This window comes from Microtus oregoni, unplaced genomic scaffold, assembly GCF_018167655.1.
Source record: "Microtus oregoni isolate MIOR12 unplaced genomic scaffold, Mior012 000034F_ref0000314, whole genome shotgun sequence".
Taxonomy (NCBI): domain Eukaryota; kingdom Metazoa; phylum Chordata; class Mammalia; order Rodentia; family Cricetidae; genus Microtus; species Microtus oregoni.
Genome location: NW_024543093.1, coordinates 8,803,731 through 8,820,137, shown reverse-complemented (window position 1 = coordinate 8,820,137; position 16,407 = coordinate 8,803,731).

Genomic DNA, 16,407 nt, shown 5'->3' with positions numbered 1-16,407 from the left:
AAAGAAAAGAAGAGAAAAGAAAAGGAGAAAAAAATCGAAGGGACCCTGGGTTCCAAATTAAAGGCACTTCACAGTGTGTGCATTGCTAGCATAGAAGACCAACCAAGTTAGTCCAGTCACGTTTTTCACTATGGAAAGCAACCAGAGATAGCAAAGGTCTCAACCATAACTATGAAGTCTGTGGTTGGGGGCCAGAAGGGGAAAACTCACCATCAAAGCTGCTGGTGTGCATAGAGGTCAGCATTCAGGCAAATAGAACACAGAGCTGTTGTAAAGAAACCTGGTTCCTGAGCCCAGGGTTGCATGCGTCTACAAAATGCAGAAAGAGCCTGGCCAAGTCATGAGCATCAAATGTTATGGTAGGAATAAAACACTGAAGTTTCCCAAGTGATATCAGGCAGTGAGCCATGAGTTTACGGTGGACCATGAAGGCAGCTGGTCCCAGGCAGGGAGCCACGAGGTGGGTGAGAGACAGAGACAGATAGGCACATGATGCAGAGTAAGGTTGGATATTTATTTAGCAGGTTACAGAAGGGAAGGGAGAGGGAGGGAGAAGCAGGATGAGGAGAGAAAGGCAGAGAGAGAGAGAGAGAGAGAGAGAGAGAGAGAGAGAGAGAGAGAGAGAAAGAGAGAGAAGGAACAACAGAGAGAGAGAGAGAGAGAGAGAGAGAGAGAGGAGGGGGAGCCATGGTAGCAGCTACCTCTTCAGGAGAGAGATCTAAAGGAAGGATTCAGGCTAGAAGCAAAAGAAAGCTAGCTTGCTTCTATGTACAGGAGGGAGTGGGTGGGGCTTGTCTCTTAAAGGAACAGGACAGACCATTACAGGTATAATATCAGGATGGAAGATATTTGGTTTTAAATGTGTCCAGTTGTGCAGGACCAACTAAGCTTTTACCAGTATTCACTTCAAGGCTGCACCTGCTTTTTCCAACATGTTCAAGCCTCCACAACACACACTAAAGAGGAAGACAAACTTGAATCACTCTTAGCTTCTACAGGCAGTTCTAAGAACAGGGACTTTGCAGTTGGGGGCTTTCTCCTCTGCAGAAGTCTGGGAACTCTAGCTAGAAAGAAGGTGTATCTCACCAACATACTCCAGGTATATGCAGATGAGAGAACAATATGACGATACAACAAAACACAGCCTCTGATCTCTAAAATATACAAAGAACTCAAGAAATCAGTCAGCAAAAGAACACGTAATCCAATAAAATTATGGGGTACGGACCTAAACAGAGAACTCTCAACAGAGAAATCTAAAATGGATGAAAGACACTTAAGGAAATACTCAACATCTTGAGCCATCAGAAAAATGCAAATCAAAACAACACTCAGAGTCCATCTTATACCTGTAAGAATGGCCAAGATCAAAAACACTGAAGAAAAATTATACTTAAGAAAATGTGGGGTAAAGGGAACATTCCTCCATTTCAACTGGGAGCCCAAGCTGGTACAGCTGCTTTGGATATCAGTACAATGATTTCTCAGAAAATTAGGAAGGAACCTACCTCAAGATCCAATAATACCACTTTTGGGTATATTCCCAAAGGATGCTCAATCATACCACAAGGACATATGCTCAACCATGTTCATAGCAGCATTATTTGTCATAACCAGAACCTGAAAACAACCTAAAACCCCTTGACCGACTGAAGAATGGATAAGGAAAATGTGGTACATTTACAAAATGGAGTACTTCACAAAGGAAAAAAGATAATGACATCATGAATTTGCAGTCAAATAGTTGGATATAGATAACATCATATTGAGTGAGGTAACCCAACCCCGAAAGGAAAATATAATACATACTCACTCATAAGTGACTTTTAGACATAAAGTGAAGAAAAAACAGCCTACAATCCCAGAGAACCTAGGCAACAAAGAGGACCCTAAGAGAAACTTACATAGATCTAATCTACCTGGGAAGTAGAAAAAGACAATATCTCCTGAGTAGATTGAGAGTATGGGGATCATGGGCAAGGGAAGAAGGGGAGGGGAAAGGAAGGAGGGGATCAGAGAAAATGTATAGCTCAATAAAAACAATTTGAAAAAAAACATAGCTGCTCATTTGGCCAAAGGAAGCTGATGGGCTCAGGGTGGTGCAGAATCTGTGGGTGGCTTGAGCATCTCATCAGCATCCCAGTGTAGTTCACCTCTCCATCACTGCTGTGGTAACTTTTGGTAGCAATGGCAAGGACTCCCTAGAAAACTTCCCTACTCACCATTGGAGTTGAGAGATGTAAAAGCTGTGTTAGACTTGAACAATTGTCCCTTCCTAAAGGCAATTGATCAAAACAGCTGTCTTGGGGTTTCTATTGCTGTAAGGAAACACTATGATCTACAGGAACTCAGGGAGGAAAGGTTTTATTTGGCTTATTCTTACATATTGCAGTTCATCACTGAAAAAAGTCAGGATAGGAACTCAAACAGGGCAGGATCCCAGAGGCAGGAGCTGATGCAGAGGCCATGGAGGAGTGCTGCTTACCGGCTTGCTTCACATGGCTTGCTCAGCCTGCTTTCTTATAGAACCCAGGACAAGCAGCCCAGGGATGACACCACCAAGCATGGGCTGGGCCCTCCCCCATTGATCACTAATTGAGAAAATGCCTTACAGTTGGATCCCATGGAGGCATTTTCTCAGCTGCAGCTTCTTCCTCTCTGATGATTCTAGCTTGTGTCAAGTTGACACAAAACCAGACAGTATAGTAGCAGAAGCCCCGTGAGGACTTGTGGTCTATATGCCCATCATGTGTTTTGACAGTTCAAGGCCCAGTAAATGGCGTGTGACCAAGACTTTGTCCATGGGCTATAGTGGAGTACTTGGCCATCTTATCTGGGCTTTTGCTTTGAGCTGATTTGAAAATTCATCTCAAAGAGAAGCGTGAGGCTGGCTCCCAGACAGGGATCTCAGTGTACTTGGCAAAGGCTTTGAGTTTCACACATTGCTTTGAATAGTGGTTGTAGTAATAGGAGTGGCGGGGCTGCATCCCCAGCACCCCGGCCGCCGGCTAGCTTTACCCGAAATAACAACACACAAACTGTATTCTTTTAAACACTGCTTGGCCCATTAACTCTAGCCCTTACAGGCTAATTCTCATATCCCGATCAACCCATCTCTAATAATCTGTGTAGCATCAGTCTTACTGGGAAAGATTCTAGCCTAGATCCATCCTGGGTCTGAGCTTCATGCGTCTGCCTTAGAGAGCAGAGCTATCGCGTCTGCATGGCGTCTCTGCTCCAGAGAACAGAGCTGTCGAGTCTGAGCTCACTTCCTCTTCCTCCCAGCATTCTGTTCTGTTTACTCCACCCACCTATGTTTTAACCTATCAGGTCCAAGGCAGTTTATTTAACCAATGACCTTCCTCCATCAAGTGGGCACTGTGATGGGGGATGGAGGACTCTGGTAGGAGTTAGAGGTGACATAAACGCTTCTGCTTACATTGATTTTTTTTAACCTTGATGTGGGATGTTCCTCTTTATGCTGTGAATATGTTTTATAACTATTGGTTAATAAAGAAGCTCCTTGGGCCTATGGCAGGGCAGAACATAGTTAGGTGGGAAATCTGAACAGAGATACAGGGAGAAAGAAGGTGGAGTGAGGGAGACAGCAGCAGCTGCTGGAGGAATAAGATACCAGAGCCTTACAGGTAAGCCATGGGGTACATGGCGATACACAACTTACTAGAAATGGGCTAAGTTATAAGCCTGAACCATTGGTCAAACAATTATAATTAATTTTAAGCCTCTGAGTAATTATTTCTTAAGTTGCTACAGAGACTGGCAGGTGAGAGAGGGACTAGATAGGACAGAGAAAAGACTTCCAGCTAAATAACCTCACAACGATTGTTACTTTAAAATATTCTTTGATGTTTCTAAAAGTGATATTTAAATTTTTGAATAGTCAAAGATGACCCTTGGGAAATTGTGTTTTGTGGTTTTTATCCTGACCAAAGTGATTAATGGGTTTCCACTGATGCCTCTTAGGAGGGAACAAACCCGGTTTGATATCTCAGTTTCCCATCTACATCCCACAACACTCATGTTTATTGCTTTGGTGTGAGACAGACTGACATCCAAGCCAGGACAGCAGAGTCCTTACATGCTCTGTCTCCTCCTCTAAGACTGCCTCCAACATCACATTTCCTAGGAGTTAAAAGCCATTCCCTGCAAGCAGAAGAAAAGAAAGAAGAAGAGAGGGAGGGAAGGAGGGAGAGAGAGAAAAATACAAAATGTAACATCAGATGCATCTCATACATCAAATGCCTGGTGAACATAATGTTCCAAGGAGTATCTTTCGGGACCAGCAAATGTAAAGGATTTTGTTATCTAGAATCTTCTTTAGAAGCAGCATGACATCCAAACTGCCTAGGCTCCCACAGAGCCAGTACATGCAGTAGGATCAGAAACCCATTGCCATTGTTCTTGATGCTCAACTTACTAGACTTGGATGGAGGTGGGGGGTTCCTTGGACTTCCCACAGGACAGGGAACCCTGATTGCTTTTCGGGCTGAGGGGGGGGGGACTTAATTGGGGGGGAGGGGGAGGGAAATGGGAGGCGGTGGCTGGGAAGAGACAGAAATCTTTAATAAATAAATAAATTTAAAAAAAATAAAAAAATAAATAACATTATCTTCAACAAACAAAAAAAAAAAAAGAAGCAGCATGACATCACAGCTCAGAACTGTAGTCCATGATTAAACCATGGTGCTAACGAAAATGTTTGCCCTTGCAGAGATGAGAGAAAGAGAGAGAGAGAGAGAGAGAGAGAGAGAGACAGAGACAGAGAGAGACAGAGAGAGAGAGAGAGAGAGAGAGAGAGAGAGAGAGAGAGACCATATGCCAAACTGGCAAAAAAGAAGGCTAATTTTTTTTTATCAACTGGCAAAAAAGAAGGCTAATTTTTTTTATCACAAGTATTTGTCCTTAGCAATCAGAGAGATTAGAAACTAAGAGGGAATAAACATAGGCGAGAGGGAGAGAGGTGAGGTAATAATTACTGCAAGATTTGAATTCTCATTCCCAAAACAAAACTCTTTTGGTATTGATAGAAGACAGGATTTCAATATACCAGTTTCTTCTGAAACTGACCTTGTGACATTTTTAATTTAGCCATGATGGGGCGATATGACAGGGCCAAATTAAGGGTTTCACTACTTAACAGCTCTATCTGTGATGCTTGCTATGTGAACATGTTAACCTTGGTCCTCAGAATCAGACGTGCTTCTCTTGAAATAACTTCCCCTCATTATCTTCCCACAGCATAGATATGGTAGCCTAGGTCACTGAGAGTGTAAAATTCCCCAAGTGTGCAAACATGAGACATCTATGGATTTCCTTCAGGAATGGGTCTTTAGGACACAGACTTGAGAGAACTTTTACTCCATTGGTTTGATATTTTTTTTCTTCCTTGTGCCTCACCTCAGCCCTGAGCAAATGTGTTCATCTTTGTTTTGTCTGGAAAGGCATCTGGGACCAGCAGTTTGGACCTGATGACAGATTGATAATTGAAACAAGCTTTTAAAAGTCACATTTGGGTTAAAAGTAACTTCAACAAAGGGGGAAAAAGCTTTTAGATAGTGTGTATTCTTTAAACTCCCAGAAGTGACTTTCCCCAGCTAGAGTCCAGGCCTGCCCCTCCCTCAGCCAGCTTGAACTTCTCCAGCATGGGTGGGAAGTGTCTTCCTGGGGTCAGAGAGGACTTGGTGAAGAGTAAGTCACATGACCAAATGCAGGATTCCAATTTGAGGTGTAACCAATTCCTGAGAAAATGGTCCCTGTGTGTGTCTTTTTATGTGAAGTGTAGAAACTGCCCCTACACAATGTTATAAGGGTGAGCACATCAAAGGCAGGGCCCCAGTGGTGACTCCCCACAAGATTAAGTCCTCAAAAGAGGTCTCATCTTATATAAAAGACAGTTGACAGAGCAAACAGCCTTCAGTTCTAGGGGGCTGAAATAGTCTCAAAAACCACACACACACACACACACACACACACATATACATACACACACGCACACACATAAATACACACACATAATCTTTATTCTCAGTCACTCTGAGAATCACATCAAATGTACAGGAGGTATTTCCTAAATTAAAATAAGTAAGGCATTTTTCTGAAGCCTTTTTCTTCTAGTCTCCTAGAAACACAAGAGAAACCATGTCTCCACATCTAGTGTGACCAGAGGACACACAGAACTACCAGGCAGCTCCAAAGAGACCCAAACTTGGGAAGATAAGATGAAAAGCAAAAAGAAAAGAATGGATGGAGGGAATTCTCATGAGGCTATGAAACAGGGAAAAAAGACAAAAGCAGCAGCAAAAGCCAGGATGATGCAAAGTCCATTTCAATTGGGCTGTGAGGTTCCCATCAGCACCAAGAAGCTCCCTGTACTCTGAGAAGTTAATTATCTGACCAAGCCTTGTTCACAACCGCTTTCCGTTCCTCTAACCTTTGGAGACTTTATGGCTCCAAGAACCATAGCAGCCACAGGGAGAAAATTGTTTTCTGTGCTGTAACATCAGTGGACAGAAATATGAGTGCTTGTAGACTAAATCAAGGGTTACACCATGCTCACAGGTCGTAAGTTCAACCCCTCTGTCCCTGCTCTGCCTTAGGATGGGTTTTTCGCTGCCCATGGGAGGGCAGTACACAGCACCCCTTTGCCCCAAGACCACCAGGGGAATGTGCCCCCCCAGAGATGCCTTACCTGAAAGGGCCACAGCTGTTCTCTAGTGCATTTGTTTTTAGTGTTTATCAAGTTGACAGGAGCGATTAGTCAAAGACCAGCAGCTAGCTCCCCGGCCATCCAACACAAACAAAGCATCCGCACACTGTCAGGGCCTCCACAGTGTCTGCTCCACTTAAACCCTCCCCTGCATCTCTAGGAACCCTGGCGATGTGAGGCCCTCCAACCCCTCACGTACTCCAAATGGTTACCTGATGTGTTTTTTTATCTTAAAGGGTAGCATGAAGGAAGGCTTTGCCTCAAAGGTGGGGTACCATGTATATCAGGGCGAGCATGGGGTACCAAAAGGCTTATGTCCTGGTCTCTATCTGCTTCCTGCCTTGATCAGGTAATTGATCTTCCCCAAACTACAGAGGCTGCCAGAGAAACTATGTCTGTGATGATGCCCAAGCCCCTAAAGCATAAGGCAACTAGGAAAAGGGAGTCATACTGCAGACCGAGCCAGGAAACATTCTGAAACAGATCATTGCCCTAAGCCACGGCCCCTCCCCCCAGGAGGATATTGGCTGAAATGCAAGGCCAGTTTAACTTTTAATTATTTATTATAGGCCTTCCTTCAAAACCTGGCGTGGGACTCTTAATATTATGAGACATGGGACAAAAAAGAACGCAGGACTTCTGTGGCTGCTCTAGTCAAGAAAATCCTGCAGGGACGTGTGTACCTCATTGTGACCAGAATGTGAGAGCCTGCCTTGTTCAGCTCTCTCAGGCTCCTGCCCTCCTGTGTCCTTGCCCTCTGCTCCAATGAAACTCCAGCCCGAGTCCCCAGCCCCTGTCTGTGGGACACAGCATTCTGTCTTCTCAGCTGTCACCATATGCTCAGGTTGTCACACAGTTTACAGATTAGGGAGTCACTCTTGACTAGCATATGACGAGAGGCAGTTGTCATTAGCATACCAAACTCTGTGGACCCAAACCCTCTCTACCCAGGGAGCGAGTAGCCAGGCCTGATCCCATCTTCTGATTAATGGGATTCTCAATTAAGGGAGCAGCGGACAACCGAGCAACTGGCCTCACCCTTCAAAGCAATTTTGCCTTTGCTCTGAGGTAATGAAGAGTAAACAGAAGGCTGTGATAAACTCAACCAGACAAGAGTCACATGCGCTCCCCAGTGCCACCATTCTTCATCGCTGCCGTTCTGAGACCTCAACCGCCAGAGAAGCCTAACAGCGTGCCTGGCGCAAGCGCTGATTAATAATTCTGCAATCTAGACTCCACAAGACGTGCTCTTTGCATTTTTCCAGGTGTCTGCAGATGAACGAGACAAGAGTTTCAAAGGCATTAAGTGGATATTTCTACCAGCAGTTCCGTCCGGTCCACCTTGGGTGTTCTTTGGATTGGCAGGTGTCAAGATGTAGGCAGCAGAAGACACGGTTTACATTTCAAAACCTGTCCTTCAATCATCTTGGTGTGTTAAATTATTTCATTGAGTTAGTGCCTCAGACTCTAGTGGAGGAGAGAAAAAAAAAATTAAAATGCTCGCCAGGGCAGGCAGCCAGGTGGGAGTGCTGTGCCTTTAATTTCTCATTTATGCAGGGGTCAGCAGGGTAATTTTCATCTGTCTCAGTTGAAGTCAGACACCTCCCCCTTGTGGTTCAGTGCAACCAGTTCAAGCCTCTTAGAACCTTTGTTCAGGTAAATGGCTGCTGTGGGCAGAAAGCTTACCATAGAGTTCAATGATCCCAGTGTGAGTGTCCTTCGCAAGCAGATGGATGGCCTTGAACCTGGTAAAAACTAGTGAAGAATAAAGAGAGAACTATACTTCAGGCACATAGCTAATTTCTCCCAGAAAGGTTAGTTTCATGAATGAAGCATTTTGCATACTTAGCTACATGTTATGAATTGTATTGTCTACAACATGTTATTTTAAAGATTGAAAACTATGCTTGGCCTGCACACTTAAAAAAGTATTTGTATCAAGAATATATAAAGAGTATCTACAAATCAATGAAAATAGTTTACAACTTCATAGGACACAGAGGAGGAACTTCGTGACCAATCAGCACATTTTAAGGTTTATACTGAGGCCAGAGGTGGCTCAGGGGTTAAGAAAACTAACTCTTTTCCAGAGGACCCAAGTTTCTTAGCACCTACTTGGGGGCTCACAACAGTCTGCAACTCCAGATCAGAGGAATCTGACGCCCTCTTCTGGCCACTACAGACATTTCTCATGTGTGGTAAACAAGCATGAGACCGAAACAGCCCTGAAAATAAAATAATTTCCTTTTTAAAAAATAACTTCTATTAAAAAGTTAACACTATTAGGCAGGAGAGGTGACCGTGTGGATTGGGAGCGCTTGCTCTTCTTCCAAGGGATTCAGCTTCACTTCCTAGCACCCACATGGCATCTCACAAACCTCTCCAACTCAAGTTCCAGGGCTTCTGGTACCTCTTCTGACCTCTGCAGGCACTGGATGCAAATAGTCCCTAGGCATATATACAGACAAAATATACTCAAACACATAAATAAAAGTAATTTTTGAAAGCCAGGTGCCATGGCACTGTGCCTGTCATCCCCGAGCTGGAGAGCCTGATATCAAAAGATATCTGGAGTTCACTGGTCAACCGAGCCAATCAGTAAGTTCCAGGTTCAATGAACAACCCTATCTCAAAGTGTAGGGTGGAGCATAGTAAACACCCAACATGGATCTCTGCTCTCCACACACAAGCACACAAACCTGCACGCACGTGTGCACACACAGAAAAAGAAAGGATCATGAAACACAGTGCATTCTCCCATGGGAGAATTTATTTATTTATGCAATGTACTGAGAAGGGAAACCTTTAAAACTTGGCAAGAGGAAGCATCTACTGAAATTTTATAAAGAACCTGTTAAGATGAGCTGACTGATGAGTGCATCCCACAATAGGGATGTCAATCTCTTGGGGTTATGGTAGCAAGTGAGCAAGCAGCTTGTAGCTTCAATGGAACGTGGGGGGGGGGGGTAGTACATTATGGTTCTAGAGACCAGACATCTAAAATTGCCTGGTGTGGGCAGAGCAGAGCATCCTTTGATGGTGCTCAAGGACAAGCAACAAACTCTTCCAGCAGCTGGACTGGTGGCATCATCAAGCTGCACATCTTTCTCCTCCATGGTGGTATAAATGATGATGGAACTCATTAGCTCATACGTTTGACTATCTTAGTCCCAGAAGATAGAACTGATTGAGAGAGCAAGATTGGGAGGAGGAGATGTGTCGTTTGGGATGAGCTTTGACATTTCCAAAGCCTCTTGCCATTCCAGTCTCTTCCTTTTCCATCTCCTGCTGTGGTTTAAGATGTGAGTTCTCAGCTATTCTTGTTGCCATGCTTTTGTTCTGCCAACGAGGAGTCCAATCTCTGAAGCAGTAAACCTGATTTTACATTTTCTTTTATAAGTTTTATTTGCCATTGTGTTTTGTGACTAAGACACCTGACAAGCCTTTACCTCTCCTCTTTGGGGCTTCTTTTCTGTCACTCACAAGGAGACTTGTTTAGAAACAGATAGATATTATGATCTCATCTCATTATCTTTAGCTCATCTTTACAAAGACCACTTTTCTAAATAACCTTCTCCATATAGTAAGGATGGGTGCATGGGTGTATCTTCTGGGCCATATTACAGCTTGACTGAGAAATGTCTCCCATAGGCTCCTGCATTTAAACTCAGTCCTCAGGTGCTGATGGCTTTAGGAGATTGTTGAACATCTGAGAGTTGACTCTGTCTGTTTTCACTTCATTTTATGCCTTGTTGTAACTGGCTACAAGCTCTCCCACCACCAGCGCTGGTGCCCCAGCTGCAACGTTTTTTTTTTTTTTTAAACCGTGAACCTAAATGTAAATGAATCCTAAAGTTGCTTCAATGAGTTATCTTGCCCCAGTGAGAAGAAAAATAAATAAGAGTGTTATTCCACACAATGCTGGGGATGAGATGTCAACGTTGAACAGCATAACTATAGAGAACACCTTGGCAAAGAGCTTACATGTGTGGTGGGACGTGGAAGGAGCACAATGGTAAAGATGCTGAGGAGATGAATAGGAAATGAGAGACCCCGCATGAAGCTGTCACGTTGAAAGGGAAGAGGGTGAGTGTGTCCAGGGAATGCAGTGATATGCTGCTATGTCAAGAGACTTGAGACATTGTTTGTGCAGTCTGTCTTCCTGATGCTGAAAAATATAGCAAGAGAAGGAAACTGTAATTGCTCCCTGGTCACTGGTCCGAGCTGACAGCCTACAGGATACAGGAAAGCAAAGCCTTGGAGGGAGGCAAAGTGGGAGGAGTCCAAAGCTCAAGTTGAACATAAGAATATGAAGATTAGCCATAGCAAACTGGTAACCAGTAAAGATGAACACAGTCCAAACACTTTGATGAGTTCTTAGATCTTCAAGTTGTTATTGAGGCTTGTTAAGAGATACTCAAACACCCGCAGTAAAAAGAGAAGGCAGACTGGCCAAACTTCCCAGTGTTGTGACAAATATCTGTGGGGACAATTTAAAAGCAGGAAAGGCTGGAGTCACAGTTCCAATGTTTCTAAGCCTGTGGTTAGATAGAACATAAGGACCCAAAAGCTTGGGGAAGCAGAGAAGTACATTGCAGGTACTTCCAAAAGTGATGGGAAACACACTCTGTTATGTTAATACCACCCTAGTCATCTTTTAAAAGACAAGGAATGGTACCTGGGCAGCATATATTCTTATCAACTAAGTTCCTCCAACCAGAAGGCACCGCCTAGTCTTCCAACCCTCCCAACAATGTCACCTTCCTATGAACCCATCAATGGCTTAAGCAATTAATAACACCAAGGGCGTCAGATCCTCTTTACTTTCCAATAGCCCATCAGCTGTCAACTGAGCTTGACTGTCAACCTGGTGGGTCTTAGGATTTCCTTGGAAACAAACCTTTGGGAGTGTCTATGAGCGAGTTTCTAGATTATTTTATTGGCATGGGAAGAACCACCTTAAATGCATGTGTCCCGACTCCATGGTCTGCAGTCCTGGGCTGAAGAGCGCACTAAGGTGAGCACCAAAATTCGTCTCTCTTTGCTTCTGGATTGTGGATGTGATGTTAACTACTGTGTCTCATGCCTGTTGACAGCTCATCTCTGTCCTAATAGACTGTACCCTCCAACTGGTAGACAATAAACCCATCCTTCATTGGCCTCCTTTTGTAAATAAACCACCAAATAGCACAACCTAGAATAGTAGATGCAACATAGATTGTAAAAGGTGTGATGTGGTACAGTGTTACAGGTTTTGAAAAAAAAATTATCAAGTTTTACATGCAAAAGATGCCCCACATTGCAGGTACTTCCAAAAGTGATGGGAAATACACTCTGTTATGTTAATACCACCCTAGTCATCTTTTAAAATGCTTTCATAGTTTTCCTCGGTGATAAGTAAGAAAAACAGGAGGAGATGTATCTACCCCTGTATAGAGGCTAGGGGTGAACTCTCACCCACGTGATCCGTTCGTTTGTTTTTCCTCAGACTCATTTATCTCTAGAGTACTCTGCAGTGCCAGCCTTCTTTCTTTCTCCTCCCTCAGGCTTCCAGACACATCCCATCCTCCTCAAAGTGAAAGAGAAACACCCTCCGCCCCAGGTATTGCTTGGGGAACCCTTTCACTCTTGTTCTGGAGATTGCGATTAACCATTTGGGTCCTAATAGTCAAGGAACTGGGATCACCCTGTTTCTCTACCCACAGGCTTCTGTTTTAGAGTTTTCGCCACTGTGTAAATCCTTACCATCCCGCAAGCCTGGAGATGGCTTTATGCTGCCCACATACCTGACAGATGTTCTTGCTGGATGTTGAACATAAATCTAGCACAATCGTTTTTCTTTATTTGTTATTGCTGGTATAAATTCTAATGGCATTCTGAATCCAGGGCTGCTTAAGCAGCCTTTTCCTCTTCTTAGGGATTGTTTAGAATTGTTGTGTCAGTGTTAGACACATTCTGATAGCCTGATGCAGCCTGCTGCTTTCTTGATTTTCAGAGTTCTGGCTTGTGCCTCTGAGAACTGCTGTTGAGTGATTTCGCAGACCTTCCTTCCTGTCTGTGCGGAAGGACTCATTCCTGTCAATCACTCCAAAAGTGTCTCCTTAGGGATGACCTCTTTATGGTTTTCCACAGTTTTCTGGCAGTTTTCCTTATTTTTTTTTCTTCCAACCCATCTAGTAAATTTCTTCCTTCCTTCCAAATCCTTGCAGCCACTTCTTTACAGATTGGCTCTAGTTTGTGAGAACAAGGACTCACTAGTTACCTTGGGAGAGCCGCCACCACTCCTTACCAAAAGTTCCTTCATGTTTGACCCAGAACACCATGAACTGTGAAGTGGTAGAAGCCATCGGCTATCAATTCTGTGTCAAACAAGTCCTTTCCAGATCGGTGCTGTATGGGTTATTTTTTCTGTTGCTGTGATGAAATTGTGACAAATGTTTCATAAGAAAGGAAGCATTTGTTTTGGCTCACAGTTTGAGGGTATAGTCCATCACGGCAGGAAAGGTATGGCGTCAGCAACACGGGGCAGTTGGTCATGTTACATCTGTGGTCAGGAATGGGGCGGGGGGAAGAGAAAGAGAGAGAGAGGTGAGACCTCTTCTTAACCACTTTTTTTTTTCTTTTCACACAGTACAGGACTCCAGCCTAGGGAATGATGCTACCCACCTTTACGGTGTGTTCTTCTTCAGTTAACTTAATCAAGAGAATTGTGATATGCACTGGCCTAAACGCTTCACAGGTATTAATGGCAAATGTCTTGGTTAGTTATAACTTACTCAAACCCGGGAGCAAAAGAAAAGAGCACCCATGCAGAGTATTTGGAATCCAGAATGCCTTCTATGGCCACGAAACCTGGCTGATTACCGCTGACTATATGAGCAGACATTGGGCTGAAAAGACTTAACACTGTATAAAGGAAACCCAGAGGCTGGGGAGATGGCTCTGCCTGTAATGTGCTTGCTGTGCAAGACGTAGGGCCTGAGTTTGATTCCAGGCACTGAGGCAAAAGGCCTGGCAGAAGCAGGGGATTTCAGAGGCTGATTATGAATCATGTATTTATTTATATGTTTGTATACAGTTGTGTGCACACAGGTGCACACACCAGTCAGTCTTGTCTGATGAATGAGATGCAGGCCCCCAAAACAAGATGGAAAACAACTAAGGAATGATACCCAAGCTTGACTCCAACTGCCATGTGTACCTGTGTGCATACCAATATATAAATAAACACATGACTCATAATAACCCTCCGAATTTTCATGGACCCCAGCAGGAGAGAGTACCCAGAAGGTCCATGATTATATTGGGAATGGGACATGGAACTTTTTCTATTTTCTGAACTTCAAATCTCTTCTTGGACTTCAAAACTGAGTAGACAAGTCTGCTTGGCTGGCCATGGGGAGTAAGTCTATTCTGCCTCCTTAAGCCATTTCACCGACTCTCCAGATAGTATCAGGGGTCTTCATGGTGTATACAACAGGGTTGCTAATGGAAGATGGCCATCCAGGCACCTCACGTCTACCCAGTTTCCTGACCACAATATCAGAGGTGTGTCTGTGCCTTGTGCCAGTGTCAGAGATCATTGTGGGATAAGAACAAACCCCAAGTCATATCTGTTTCTTGGCTGTAGTTATAGAAGTTCTTCCGGCTTCACCCCCTGGTGTGAGCTTTCACAACCACAGCATCTTTGATTCCACTCTTTCCTGATGCCATTTCTTGGTCACTCTCACACAAGGATCTGTTGGTTACAGAGTGGCTAAAGAGGTCTAGAAGGGTCTTAGAGAACTGAGGGCAGACCTGATGCCGGAAGATGTTCTGCAGGTGTATAGACAAGATAGCAACAGCCTCCTCACAAAGACATCAGAGATACTCAATGCCGGGTCAAGGCAGAGATGGCTCAAGCCTGAGTCAAGGCCCAAGATCCCTGGATCTGATGACTCTGGATCTGGATCAGTCTCCTACAGCAGCAGAGGCGCTGCGGAGCCAGAGTCCTGGGGATAGCTGGTTGTCACCTACAGCTGCTGAGGTGTGTGCGCCAGAAGGCACAATGCTAGGTGGTGAGAGTTAATGAGCCTTAACCTTAAGATGTGCTTGGTTTGACGTGGTGTGGGTGAGGGAAATCTGGACCGTTTGATGACTCAAGTACCTGTTCTGCAAGTCACTGCATTGCTGATTTATTGTTACTAAGTTACTCGGTGGTACTATCTAACTTTTATGGAGAAAGGACTCATCAGTCTCCGCATCACGGTCCACGCTGGGCAGCTGCTGGCTGCTCTCTGGCACAAACAGGTTGGGGCATAATTGCAGCCTGCATTCTGCCTTAAGGAGCCACCCGGTGTCTTGGAAGTGTCTTTTGCATGTTGTGCAGTAACTTGGCGTGGCTTGATTCTACGAGGCACAACAGGCTAGCTAAAACAACTTAGCATGGACACGTTCTCCCTGGGTTTTCTGTGTGGTCAGAACACTTTGTTTTCTGTTTTCAGATCTTCACCTCTGTACATAACTGACAGATGATGAGACAGATGAATAGCAAACAATGCACTCAATACAGAGAAAATTTGGAAAAGACAAGAAGCAGAGTCTTTTCAAAGCTCTGAACATGCCTCCCTCCATTGTGGAGACGCTATCTCTCTCAGTTGGGTCTTCATTTTTAAGGCTTATTGGAGTAAAAAGCCCTGAACTGCCCTTGCGGATTAGTTGAAGAAATAGTTCCCCATAGACTTAAAAGCCTCCTTTATTGGAAGAAATAAAAGGAAAATGACCCAAAATCACAGTCCTAGAATTATCACTCTATTCAAAAGTCATAAAGCATAGCCAGTTTTCTGTAAAATTCATGCATACTTCAATAATGACCGTGTCACAAATACTAACTTTGAAAAATGAATAGACTTACGCATAATGAATGTTTTTTTTTTCTTATAAAAGGAAAAAATAAACACCCTTGTGTGGTAAAGTGGGAGGTGATTCCTTTCTTCGAGGTACTTGTGATTTCAAACACTTCCTCCTGTCAGGGTGTATCCCAAGTCTTAGATGAAAATGGCCAAAGCCTATGCACATAGAAGCCACAGACTCTTCAGAGAAACCTGCTAATGTTTAGCCCAGTGGGCATGCAGCTAAATTGTCTTCTAAACAGTTTTGTCTATTGTTGCAGAATAACTCTGCTTGCAGCCTTACTCCAAGAAGTCTTCTCAACAGTGGAACCACAGTCAAAACAGGGACTGCTGCCCACATTTATGGGCATCTAGTTTTAACCCCCAGAATCCACATAAAACTGCCAAGCATAACAACACTTGGTTGTAATGCCAATGCTGGGAAGGGAGAATCAAATGGATCCCTGGGATTCCCTAACCTGGCAGTCTAGCCTACTTGTTCAGTTCTAGGCCTGCAAGAAATTCCATATTAAATCAGGAAAAAAGTGGGCACCTCCTAAGGAATTGTGGGAAGTTAAAGCCTACTAGGCCAAAGGGACCAAACCTGGAGTCTGCCCAGTGCCATCGGAGATCCTGATAATGCCTAGCCAATGAGGGACGACCACACTATGTCAACTGTCAGAGAATCAAAACGCCTGGATGCTGGTGCTGAGGGGGTTTGGAAGTCTGCCCTCCACCCTGTTGTTAAATAAGGAAGTCTGCTGTACACCTTGTCTCTGACTCCCAGTGTCTGAGACATTGACACTGTGC